Source organism: Lepisosteus platostomus, chromosome 6 (genome assembly GCF_059453375.1).
Source record: "Lepisosteus platostomus isolate fLepPlt1 chromosome 6, fLepPlt1.hap1, whole genome shotgun sequence".
NCBI lineage: Eukaryota > Metazoa > Chordata > Actinopteri > Semionotiformes > Lepisosteidae > Lepisosteus > Lepisosteus platostomus.
This window is the reverse complement of record NC_142616.1, coordinates 29,193,812-29,206,775: the sequence shown is the minus strand read 5'-3', so window position 1 is coordinate 29,206,775 and position 12,964 is coordinate 29,193,812. Positions and strand designations below refer to the sequence as shown.

General features: G+C 43.6%; 1 protein-coding gene across 1 annotated transcript in view; it reads left to right on the top strand.

The window, feature by feature from the left end:
• Window positions 1–12,964, top strand: part of mcu (mitochondrial calcium uniporter) — a 68,086-nt gene that overhangs the window by 24,711 nt on the left and 30,411 nt on the right. The gene's annotated exons all lie outside the window — the stretch shown is intronic.

The following is a 12,964-nucleotide window of genomic DNA, read 5'->3' as shown; positions in this document are numbered from 1 at the left end:
CATCATTTACACTTTGAATAAAGCAATAAAAAACCACACAAGATGTTAGGATTTGCAGTTGATAGCATTGAATTTAAATCAAGGGATGTTATTTTAAAATTCCGTAGATGCACTGCTAATGCCTCATTTAGAATATTGAACAATTTAAGTCACCATGTTAATAAACATTTTTCTGCTCTTGAATCAGTCCGGAGGAGAGCAAACAGATACCTTTTGAGACTTGTGAGGGAATGTCCTATACTAAAAGTCCAAAAGAACTGAGCCTGTGAAGACTGTGAAGGGGACCAAGTATTCAAAATCCACAAAGGCATTTACTAAGTCAACCCAGCGGACTTCTCCAGAATGAACACTGAAACACAAAATAGAGGGCCCAGGTGAAAACTATCAGGAAGTACGTTTCAAACTAAGAACAGGTGGCGTTTCTTTATGCAAATGTGGGAATATGTTATCGTCTCAGAGGGATGTTTAGCATTGCCTAGGTGTCTGTACATTTCGTGTTGTCTGCTAAGCATGAACTCGCGAGTTATTTAAAGAGCATTTCTTCCAAATTGCCAAGACATTAGTGTTTTCAGTCCTCTTGCATTTCTTTTTTTACTTCTTTGACTGGTTTATTTTAGGAGCTATTTGTTTGATGATCTAAATGTAGAGTCATCTTATAATTATACACAAGATGTGAGCAACAGTTTCATTAGTATCATTACAATCCTGCCACATTCTGGTCCAATCCCAGTGTCTCCTCTAAAAACCGTGTTTGTTCCAATATTTGTACGTGCATTAGGAGTAAAGCCCTGCCAAGATGTGTGTCGTTGGCAAACTCATTCTGCCTGTAAAACAGTCCCCGAGTCCAATTTTCTGTCTTTGCTCAAATTGTGTTCACATCCGTTTTGAAGATGTATCAGTTGCATTGTCAGACACTGATCATTCCTTGCCTGTGGATTTAAAGATTTATATGTGATCACTTAGCCTATAACTGGAACAAGAAATCATATTTTTAAGCCATTTATATGATAACCGATTTTTGGAACTTTGCCTCAGCTATTCTCTGCAAACGGTGATCTTGACTGAAGAGAGTGTCCAGAAGTGAAGAGCACTTTGAGGACCTTCTGAACCCCTTTCATTTCACAGAAGGCCACCCAGGAACATCTAATGAAATCGGATCTAACAGAGCTGCTGCAGCTGTTAAGTGTTAAGGCGGTGGGAGTGAATGATATTTGCCCTGAGATGCTGACATTTCTGAATAACATTGAGGTTTTGCTGTTTCTACAGTGAGGTGTTCAAAAGGAACTAGAGAGTATCTGCTACAGGACAATCACACATCTCAGCCTCTGTGGCAAAGCCCATGGCAGTATGCTGGAGAGGAGATTCTCTGGATTTGTTGAAAATTGGTTTTATGAGAAACAATGAATGTTTTGTCCTGGCTATGGAACATTGGACCAGCTCTTTCCTCTTACAGATATTCACCGTGTTGTGGGTGTTTGCAGTTTTGCAAACCTACAGAATATGACTATTTTACTCCAGATGTCTTGTGGGAGGTGGCTCCCTCTATTTTTGGAGCGAGAGCTGTGTCTGTATTCTTGTACAAGGTGGTCGCACTCCGCCAAGGATTCTTGATTTTCACACCCAAGATGTCAAGAGCATTCAGTTTCAGGACTTGGAGTTGTCATCCCTGTTGTCTGCAGATTATCCTTCTCGCCTCATCTTACTGTGATCTCTGATTTGCAGTTGAATGTTTTACCGATGGTTATGAAGAAGCAGACATGAGAGTGAGCACTTCCAAGTCTGAACTCGCGGTTCTTGCCAAGGAAAAAAGTGTATTCCTTGCTTCATCCCTTAGGGGAAGAGTTCAGGTCATTTGGGGTCTTGCTCACAAGTGATGGTATGACGGCACAGCATTTGCAGTGTTTTGTTCTCTGTGTCAGTCCGTAGAAGTGAAATGGGAGCCAAATTTCCAGGTCATGGAAATGGAAGAGGAATTTCCTGGCAGTTTACATCTTTACCAAGTTCATGTGTTCGTGAATTCTGGGTAATGACAGGAAGGACAATATTGTAGATTCAAGACGTAGAAGTTGGGTTTCCTCGCAGGGCTTACTCTAGAAGACTAGGTAAGGTGCTCTGCTGTCTGGGAAAGCCAGTTGAGCTAGTTTTGAGCATGTGGTACAGATGTCCAGGGGAAATCCGTCTATTGGACATGGAGACCCCAGTATCTGCTGGTGGGATTAAATGTCTGGGCTGGGCGGGGAACGCTTGGGAATCCTCCAGCTGAAGCTGGAATCTGCTGTGGAGGAAAAATGCCTGGTCCTCCCTACTTGTTATGCTGATGTTGCAAACCTCACTAGGGCAAGTGGGCTGAAAAGAGTTGGATGGATGCTTTCAGCACTCAAGAAGTCCTGGACTGGAATGTCATACGCTGATAGGATAAAGAAAATTAATCTCTTTACTCTTGAAGAAAAGGAGAATGTAGGAATATTTGTATTTCTTCTTGGTCACAATAAAGCCAGCCAAAGTAATTTTATTTTTCAGACTTGATGGAAAACACAGTAAGTGTTCTACAAGTGGCAATTAAGGATTGTGTTTAGTACTGAAAATAGTAGGCAGCTCTTTACACAAAGTAATTAGCCTCTGGAACAAGCCCAGTCGTGCTGTAGAAATTAACACCAAAAAATGCAACTCCAAACAATCTGGGACAAGAAGCATCCTGATGAGATTTCACGATCAGTTAGTAATTGCCAGCCAAATAGGCAAGACAGGCTGAATGGCCTCCTCTCTTTGTACGTGATCTGACGTTCTTCTGCTGAAATACATTATGCTTGCAAGTCAGCCAGCTCAGTGCTACGTGTTCTGCTTCAGTGTGATAGGGCTGTGGCTGGGCATGAGGTTGAGTGGGTACTGTAGTGTTCTGTAATACACTCTTCCACAGTATGCTGTTCTGCTGTGCTATATCCAGGCCGCTCCATCGATTGCTTTTAGCTGCAGCTCATTTCCAGCCCTGACAGGTTATCGCTAAAGTCAAAGCAATTGAAATATCTGGGAGAGCGGCGGTCAGCAGAATTCAAATTGGGCAGAGTGCTGATTGATTGTGTGGATGTGGGATTCTATTAGTATTGGAGAGCGATATGGAGAGAGGGGGCGAGTGAGTGCACCAGCAAGGCATGAAATGCTGTGTCATTTTGACAGTGGAGGAGGGTGAGGGGATCTTCAGGAACCTTAACTCCTCTCCTTCTGGACTTGCTCTAGAGGGGGTTTTTAATCTATGTGCCACCGCAGTCAACAACGTCAATAGGGACTGCAGAGCTGTATTATTGAACGTTAGGCAGGGTGACCATCAGAATTATTACAGCCAGTTACTTCTGATTTACATGTGTTGGTTGCTTTAATAAATCAAAGCTTGGGAATTCTTTTGGCTTTAATTTCGGTTTGTAGTCTAGCAGTTGCTTATTTGTTTTCGGACGACCTTGGCGGTGTCCTTGCATTTTCAGGTAAATTGAGTAAAATAACATTTCTGCTGTTTCTATGATTGAGTCCCGCCAATATTTATAGTGATAATGACTGCAGTCGTGACTCGGGAAGAAAGAGGGACCATGGATTAGGAGTTGTACCTAGGCTATGGGAGAATTTGTTTTTTTATAGTCAGGGTTTGGTATGATTAGATTTAGAACAAGATCAGAGGAACGGTCCTTGGCAGACCCACTGGAATTGAATTACAATACAGTCAAATACACATTGCACAGCAGTTAAACATGATTAAGCATTGGTTGAATGTCAGTAGGAGAAAAGAGAAGTATTTAGTTATGAGTAAAGCCCTGTGAGTTTTATCTATTCAAATTGGCATTTTGTTACTTACACATTAATAAACTGCTTGAAACAAATACAAAGAATGCATCATTTTAATTATATGTCATTTTACGCACACATTCTACATGTGATTAATATTTGTCTGTGCTGCTAGATTGTGTCAGTCTCCTTGGAATTTAACTTGCTTTGAATTAGAAGCATTAAGGGTTTGATAGACACTCCAGCATTTATTTAAAAGTATCAAAATTGAACTTGTTGGCAAATGTTTCTTGAAATATTGACAAAAAATGACTTGAAGGAAATGTTAACTTTCAGTTTCTCATTTTAATTGGTCTTCAGCAGGACTATAAGGCGCTTGTAATTACGTACCAACTGATATGAATTCAAACTAGGTCTAGCTTGCAGGGTTGTTAAGAGGACTCTGGGAAATTAAGTCTTTCATCTTTTCTCCTTCGGATTTAAGGTCCTCACTGCTTGGTATTTAAAGATACATTAACAACTAGTGCCAAAGTAGGGCTGCTAATCCTGGTTTCAAGTTCATTGAATTCAACTGGTGTGGTGGCTTCTGGCGTCTCTGGTTTGCTGTGTAGTGGGGCGGCTGGTGCAGAATGGCTGCTGTGTGCCACTCAGGTAGGTGCTGCACCGCAGTGGAGGATGAACTGGGTGCCCCTTCCTGTTTATAGCTTTGGGATTTTTTGGGCTGAAAAGCAATATGCAGATCCAAGGGGTTGTGTTTACTTTCTTCTGTAGTAACATTACTGGGTAGATGGGAGATCGTGATGGGAGATTGTCTGGCGTTTGTTCTTTATATGTAGTTTGATCTTAAAAATGCCTCAGGAGTGGCCAATAATAATTTTAGCACTTAACCCACTGAATTGAGAATGCAGAGACGACACCTGTACTCACACGGGGCCCGTCTAGACTTTCATCTTTGGACACATTGCACATTCTACAGTGCCGTCCGGGAAGTTCTGTGTCAAATGGAGGAGAATTGTAACCCTCCCTGAAGTCATCGTGAGCTTGCAGGCACTGGTTATCTCTGCAAATGCACACATGCTTATCAGGCTCCCAGTGCATAGCAGTTTGAGCCATTTTGGAAAGCTGTTCTGTAGAATAGAAGTCAACACCACTTGTTAGACAAGCCTTTCTCCCCCCCTGAGTTTGGGTGCACGCACAGGTGGCTCGTACACACCAAGTGGATTGAGCTGCTGTACAGTAGGAGGCAAATTTCCATCTCTCACCTCCACAGCTGCATTTTAAGTAGAAAAAAGTATTTTGACGACAAGCTAAAAAATGTATTCATACCTAGTACATTGTTTTTTGACTGTTATACCTGAGACAAGTGATACAAATGAAAGCCCTTTTGTTTTGTTGTCTCATCCGCACGTCGTGGGTGATTCTCTGTTGTGTCTCTTGTTTGAAGTGGGAGCTATTTCTGTGTGATCATCAACCTTTCCTTCTCAGTGGCAGAGACGGGAAGGCCTCCATAGGAGGAGCTGTGAGTACAGGAGGAGGGCCGTTGGAGAGAGACGGGGTTGTGGTGGGAGTGAAGAGAGAGCTGGCAGCAGGTCGCCGGACCCCCGTGGAGCAGACTGTGTGTGCAGAGGGCGTCTTCACTGATGATGGATTATTGCAGTGCAACTGGCAGGACTCGCAAATTTTGTCATCGCAGAGATAGGAAACAAATTGTAAAGCTTGCTTGTGTCACACGCAATTCATAAAACCAGAGTATGTGATAAAATATGGTCCAGGGCACATGGGCCTTTTAATGTGAATTCTTGACATTCTTTTTCTGGTTTCCTATCATCCCACACACTCACATTTGCTCATTTGCACAAACTCACACTCGGAACAGCTTTCTGTTGTTATCAACGCAACCCTGCCACTTCCTAAAGCAGTCTGCCACATTGGCCCAGGTATACACAAAAGACTAGACTCTGAATGGTGCAAGGCAGAGTGCAATATTGGGTAAATGCATAAGTGAATGACGGGGTATTTAATGATTTCTAAGAATGGGACATAGTATATTTGAATGCAGTCTTGAAGACTGTTTGCATTAAAGGGGGAGGATTTGTCTGCAATTTGGCACTTAGAGAAAGGCTTTTTATGCACTACTAAAGCATGAGCTGTAAGAACCAACTTCAGTGTTTCTATTAATGAAATTTGCTCTGTGGTTACTGCAGTCACCGTATCAAATTATGTAGCATTGCATCAACTTGAAAATCGTAGCAGTTCTTTGCCTTTGTACTGTATGTAAAAGGGAGTTGATGGGTAACCTGCTCAATCCTGTGTGGCTGTGCTGACTCCTGTTGGCATGTGGATTTCCTTCTCCTCTCTGTACCGAGCTGTGTGAGGCTTCAATGACGATATAATTTTAAAAGGGCACCTCCTTTTATTAACCATAACTGATGTGCACGTCCATTACAAAGTCTGTTTTGACTCATGTAGAGCTCAGGGAGAGGGGAGTGTGACTGTAAAATGCAAAATGTAACCCAAGTCAGGGGAAGACTGCATAACCCCTCACCTCACTGCTGAGCCCTCAGGAACTGATGTAATCCCTTTGACTGCAGAGCTGCAGTAGTTCCCTCTGCTCACTATTGACATTCTGTACAGTATATTTATCAGGGTTTAGGACTGTCCACACTTCATGCTGTGTTGGGGAGATTTCCAGGGTTTCCTTCCTGCATTTTTCTGCATTTTCAACTTCTGCTTGCCACTAATATATCATCTACTCATTTAAGTAGTTTGCTCACTAAATCAGAATCTGAAGATTGGAGGAATCTCAGGAAGAGATCTATATTGTCTTCTCAAATGGCATCCTACAATAGCTTTAAGTAGTGTTATCCCTTCTATACCATTAGGATTGTGTTACTTTTCTGAGTCATGTTTCTGAATCGCTGGAATTTGCTAAGAAACGGCTAGAGGAGTAATTTGCTCCTAACCTGACCAGATGGACTCACAGGAGCCCTCGTGATTTTTTTGCGCGTGCCTTTGCTCCAGTGTAATGAGGCTTTGAATGCAGTATACAGAAGGTATCCTCGCAGGGAGTTAATGGGCCTTCTGCAGCCCTGGGCCACCCGGCTATCTGAAGGGCTTCTTGTACAAGACAGGTTAGGGGGATGAGAGGAAGATGGAGAAGTTAAAAGAAGAAGTAAAGAAATAAGCAGAGAGACTAACCTTCTGAATCTTCTTTTGCAAAACAAAGATGCATATAAAAGAAATCAGCGTGGCTGCTAACGAGGGCTTCCACAGCATTCCCATCTCTGTGCTAGTGGCAGCCAGTCACCCTGCTTGCTCTAATTCAGAGCTGTGAGAGGAGCCAGCAGCAGACCTGATGAGCTGTGCCATCAGAGCCGGGCAGCGTGATTAAAGCCTAGGAAGTTGCCTTTTATAAAACTCTTGATGTTAGAAGAGAGTCTGTGCCTGCAGTGTTTGCATCAACCCTCCCCAGGAGAGAAGAAAATGGGGAGTGGGGGGGCTGGAGTGGGGCGTGGGTACGATTGTTTTAACTGCCCCTGTCAAACGTGTAGTCTGGTGCCCGAGAGCCCCCAGGCTGCAGAGAAAGTGTCAGTGGTGCGGTCGCAACAGCCCGGACCCCCTGACGGACAACCAGGCTCTTGGCTCGTTTGTCTGTCGTCACAAGCGCCACTTAATTAAATTGCACAGTCAAGCTGCCCAAAGTTGAAAGACCGTTTTTAATGCAGATGTCTTAAAGATCTGCGGAGCGAGACGACAGGCCAGCATTAAAATCTGAAATGAAATAAAGCGAAAAAGATGTTTTGGCAGAGGCTCCTTGCTGGCTGTGCTGAAAGACACTGGGCTGATGAAGGTGAACGGCCCAGACTGAGCGATCGCGAAGGCTCAGCTGTCAGTGCCGAGTCCAGGGGGCAGAGAGATGTGCTGCTGCAGTTTCAGGACAACTGCAAGCTAAAATCAGCCATGATTGACTTCAGTAACTCCAGATCAGGGTTGTTTCCAGGAACCCCCTCCCCCCAACATGAAAGCATTTTTCTGGTAATTGCTTAACTCACTTGGGCTTTCAGTTTAAATTTTAATTTAAACAAGGCTTCTGATTTTCAGGGTTTCTGCGACTCTTCTACAGTTAACAGTCTAGATCGTATCTGTCGGTGGCGCTCCTGGATCTCAGCTCTACATGTGAAATTAAGTTTCCAACATATGATTTCAAGAAATTCCCCAGCAGAACCTTACTGCTTTAATTTGCACCCTGTTGTTACATTCTACTTTGAAATGAATTGTCATGGATCAGCCAATTTTGAGCAAATAACTTTAGACAGGTAAAACCTGCAATTGAACCCAGTTTTGAAAATTAAGACGTCTGCAACGGCGGCAGGCTTGACCCAGAATACAGTGCGGTGATATTGACCTGACCAGTGATTCGGAGGACCTGGAGCTCTCTGATGTGTTCATCTCCCCACCTCCTCTCTTCTGCAGGGGGGGTCTGGAACACCACATGGTGTGCTTTTACTTCCTCATAATCTTTCTCAGACTGATGGAAGGACGGTGTGGCAGCAGACTGAAACGAGCAGGCAGGGGACACGCGTATGGCACACAAGGGAGAAACTAGAGGAGAGACAGGTGCAGCACACCTGACCCTGGTCTCGCACCTCCGATGAGTGTGCCCCAGGAAATACAGTGGCTAAAGCGAGAGGTTTCCATCGTGTTTTGGGGGAATCTTTCGGGGATACAGCCAGAGCTGGCGGCCCAGTGATGCATCTCTCCAGCTGCCTCAGCAGGGCGTCTGTGCCACCCCGCTCTCTCAGGCGGAGGTACAGGACAGGGCCTGAGGCAAACCAGCTCCTCCATGAAGCTGGGTATTTTCCCCAGAGAGCAATTAACGCTGTTTGCCGGGAGCTGCTGTTATTGAGTCTTGGCGTAACTCCCAGGTGTGCCAGCTACTACTTTTGAGAAGTGTTAAAATGCTTCCAAGTTGTAGTTTTTTTAATATTATTTTTCTTCAGCCTGCCTGGCCAGATTTCAGTCGTACAGATACTGTACGTCGCAAAGAAGAGATGAATTGCTCAGTCTTAAAAACGAAAAGAAACGGATTGTACTGTTGATAATGCCATAATGCTTGCCAAACATGCGCTGCTTTAAGATGGACGTATTTTACAGCAGTGTTCCGATCTGATTACTGATATTCTGTATTTTCAAAAAACAGGGTGACCCTGGACCAAGATCTGCACCTTTTTAAAAGTTTCAGGGAGGTCAGTAGTAAGGTTTAAAAAAGAGTCAATTTCTACTCACACTCATGGACATTAACCAGAGAGTACAGGTGGGAACAGAACATTATAGCTCAGTCCACGACTGGAGTCTTGTGCATATATTTCACGAGAAGAGCAGAGCTTCAGTTCAGACTTTCACTTCCTAATCAGTTTTCCTCTCATTAATAAAAATGCCTCGAAAGATATTTTGCCTTTCAACAGCAGTATTAGTTTTTCTAATATAAGCATGCAAGGTGATTTTATTTCGATCAGATCAGGGACCAATGGTGAAAGTGCAGAGTGGTATAGTACAGAAGGCAGGGTCGCTGTCCTCAGTAGTACCAGTGGAGTTGCTCTGATCAGGGAGTTAGATGTGCACTGGTTTTGTCAGACCTTGATGCAGTCTAAACTCCCTTGGAAACCTGCTGGGTCCTCTGTGGCTGCCCTGTCCATATGAGGGTGATGAATGCCAGTTTTAATGAAGACCCACTATTGACTGGTTGGTGATGGATGCTTAATCATTAAAAAATCTGAATTTTGCTGTCAATAACTTGGAGTTAATGAACGGCACTTTTATTGGCACCAATTCTTATTGTGTTATCGATACCCTTGAATGCTTCATCAAAACTCATTAATAGTCCGTAAGATAGCATCAGCTAACCTCCAGGCCCTCTGGGTATTATGAAAGAATAGTTTTTCTGTGCAGTTTTCAAATGAATAAAAGACAATTTCGGAAATCACCCAGACGTAGCACCAGATTTGAGGGAGGCAAACGTTTTGAGATTTGCATGCTAGGTTTGGTAGTATAAAACTTTGCATTTTTCTTTGGAGGCACCCTGAGCTGGTTTCCTAACCAAGCGTTTTTTTTCTAATCAGACAGTCTTGTGGATAAGTACCCAGTAACCCTTGTCCAGATGTGGAATATGTGGAGCCCAGCTACAGTTCGAAAGCTGGGGTACACTGTCACTGCTGTCAAGAAGCATTCACTTATGATTATTTGGTTCGTATTCACTGGTTATTCAAAGAGGCAGGAGGTTCACCTAGACTGACCTCTGTCTGTAGTTTATAAATGATTGTGGATGGCGGAAGGTATGTTGGGACTGTCAATTTCAAATACGTGATTTTAATGGCAGGGATATTTGCAGGGGTCTGGCTAAGCTGATTCACTATGATTAAGACTATATGACCGTGTATCTTCATGATGCAGTGTAGTGAAAGACATGGTTTTGTAAAAGGCTCCTCCATGCTGGGAAAACCTACCCCTCTCCGTGGTCGGGAAGTCCTGCACCCTGGAAGACCTACAGGGTCTGAAAAAAACCTTGTGCAATGGATTCAAAATATTCACATTTCTGGAAAAATGTTCGGAAAACCGTGGAATTTTGACTAACAATTACCATGGTTTCAAGAACATGGAGAAAAAAGTGAGGCTGCGTTCTGCACTAGAGAAGTAGAACATTTTGTTTTTTGCACTTAAATGAGTTCAGGCGTGAAATTATATTTCCAATCCACACTGTGCAGACTTGTACCCTGTATTTTCCAGCTACAGTTTAGAGCTGTTGGGATCACTCACTAATGCAAGAGACCCAAGCTGACACCCCATGGGCTAGATTGTGATTTAGGGATCCCAGACTGGTTCCAGGAGATGACTAATTTAGACTTGAAATGTGTACAGGAGTCGAACCCAGTGCTGGTCCAGTTGAAGGAGAATTCATGTAAGTTAGAATTCATTTACAGTATGTGACTGTAATAGTGTTAAATGAACCTGCCTGGGTGACAGGCTCTCCTGTTTCACACAGGTCTCCAGTACAGTACAAAGCTGAAGTGATTTCCTTTATCTTTGTGTGTCCATCATCTCCCCTCACCGTTCAGAGTGGATTGAGTTCTCACTTCTTAGTTGTTAATGAAATCTGTCTGATTGGGATTTGTGTTGCTAACATGCTGCTAAAGACAGTACACATAACCATTGAGGCCAAACCTAATGTGGATTCCAGAATTGTTGCACCCCTGTGTGCAATGTAGTGTCTGTCATTGAGTCTCTCTCTTTCAGTATGTTTGTGCTAATATCTAACTTGGGTTTGCATTGAAGCTCTTCGGGTGTGGGCACATCTTAGCAGACTGTCTGTCTCGGTGACTGTTTTTCCCCACAGTGAATCGCTGGATTTTCTAGCAGCAGTGAATCTTAGGTCATTAAACTTGGAAAGAAGAGCAGGTCCTCATGACCTGGTTCCCGACTGACATAATCGGGAATCTCTTCACATAAACAAAACGGTTTTGCCCATTTTAAGTAGGGATTAGTTTTCCATTAAAGACCATAGAACATGCTGCTTCTGTTTTTAGACTTTTGATTTGTTGCAGTGGTGCCAAGTACGTTAAAAGGAGACATGGCATTCTGGAAAACAACTTCTTGAGTAAAACAAATACCAGGACACTTACTGGACAGCACAGCCTGGATTTGGATATATAGATGGATAGATATTTTGTCCATAGAGGGTTAGAGGGCATTCCTGCAGAAAGGTGTCTCCTTCACTTGTGGACAGAGCAGGGCCAGATAGTCGCACTGTAGCTCTTGCAGCTATGAGCCTCTATTCCTCTGCTGATCACCCTCCTCACAAAGCGCATTATCAATGTCTCTGGCAGCCAGAGGGCTTACTTTCACAGCTGATCAACAGCCTTAAGACTACAACTCTCTTAATTTAAGTTGATAAGCATTTTGTTAATCTTGAAAAATGTTTTGTGAAAGCTTTTGAAGCAGAGAGATTAATAGCACAGGGAGGCTGGGGGCAGCAGAATCCCACTGGTGACAGCTGCCGTGCAGTGTGGAGCTGCTGGCAGATTTTCCCCTCTTGCCCTCTGCCTGTGATAAAGACTGGCTTTATTTTACACCCAGTACACTATATACTAAGAAACCTCAGTACTGCATACTGTACGTGTAGCAGTGATTTCCTGACAGTTTTCTGTGTTGTGGGTATCCTGGGCGGCTTGAGGAGCCCTCCCTCACTTTGCTATACCATCTGATCTGTCAACGCCTTTCATTTGTAATGTTTGGAAATGGCTCGAAATTCTCAAAGAGGATAACTAGGTGACTGCTAATTTAAGGTTTCTCTTTATAATGCCGTGTGTATCTTAATATTACATTTTTTTACACATTACTCATTTCTGCCCAAATGTGCTTTTGAAAACGCAGTGGACTCATGGGCTGTTGTTTCTCCTGGTGTCTGTGACACATAGCAGCTAAACTAATGCTATATGTATGTCAGACACTGATTTGCGGATTGAAATGGCCTCTTTCATACACTATGATATTCCCTGGGGAGCAGTGCTCGCTCACAGGTCAGTGGAGGGTTATGGATGGCTAGGGGGCAGCGTGTTGACTCCAGTCAGCTAATGAAATCAGTAATGCAATAATATATAAATTCTCTCCTCTCCGATACGGTGTCCATGCTAAGGTCCCAGCCAGTCAATACGCCTCCACTGTATCAGTACAATCTCTCCTATCTTCCCTTTATCTAAACGGGGTAGCCATGGCCAGCCTGCCACCCTCTTGAAGAACGGGGAGAGGGCTATCAGGTGGCCTGGAGGCAGCAGATGTAGGATTGGTAAGAAGGGAAGAAGGGGTCTGTTCGTATCAGCTGCTGCACCTCACCTCTGTTCTGCAAACACATGCCCCGGACATTGTCCTGTTGCAGGGGGTGGCGTTGGGGAGACCCGGTGACGCGCTCTTCTGCAAACCTGAACCTGAGTTGAAAGATTCTTCCAACTGAGCTTCAGCGTGGTAACAAAATAAAACGTGATGAGGAAAACAAAAAATCGAGATCTTATAGGCAAGGATATTGAGCGTTGTTTTACTTTCCTGTCTTGAGAAAGAGTTTCTGACATTACTCTTAAATGGTTGAACTCTTACTTTACTGATTGCTGAAAATGTGTTTCTTATTGGGTTTTTAGTTCTGAAA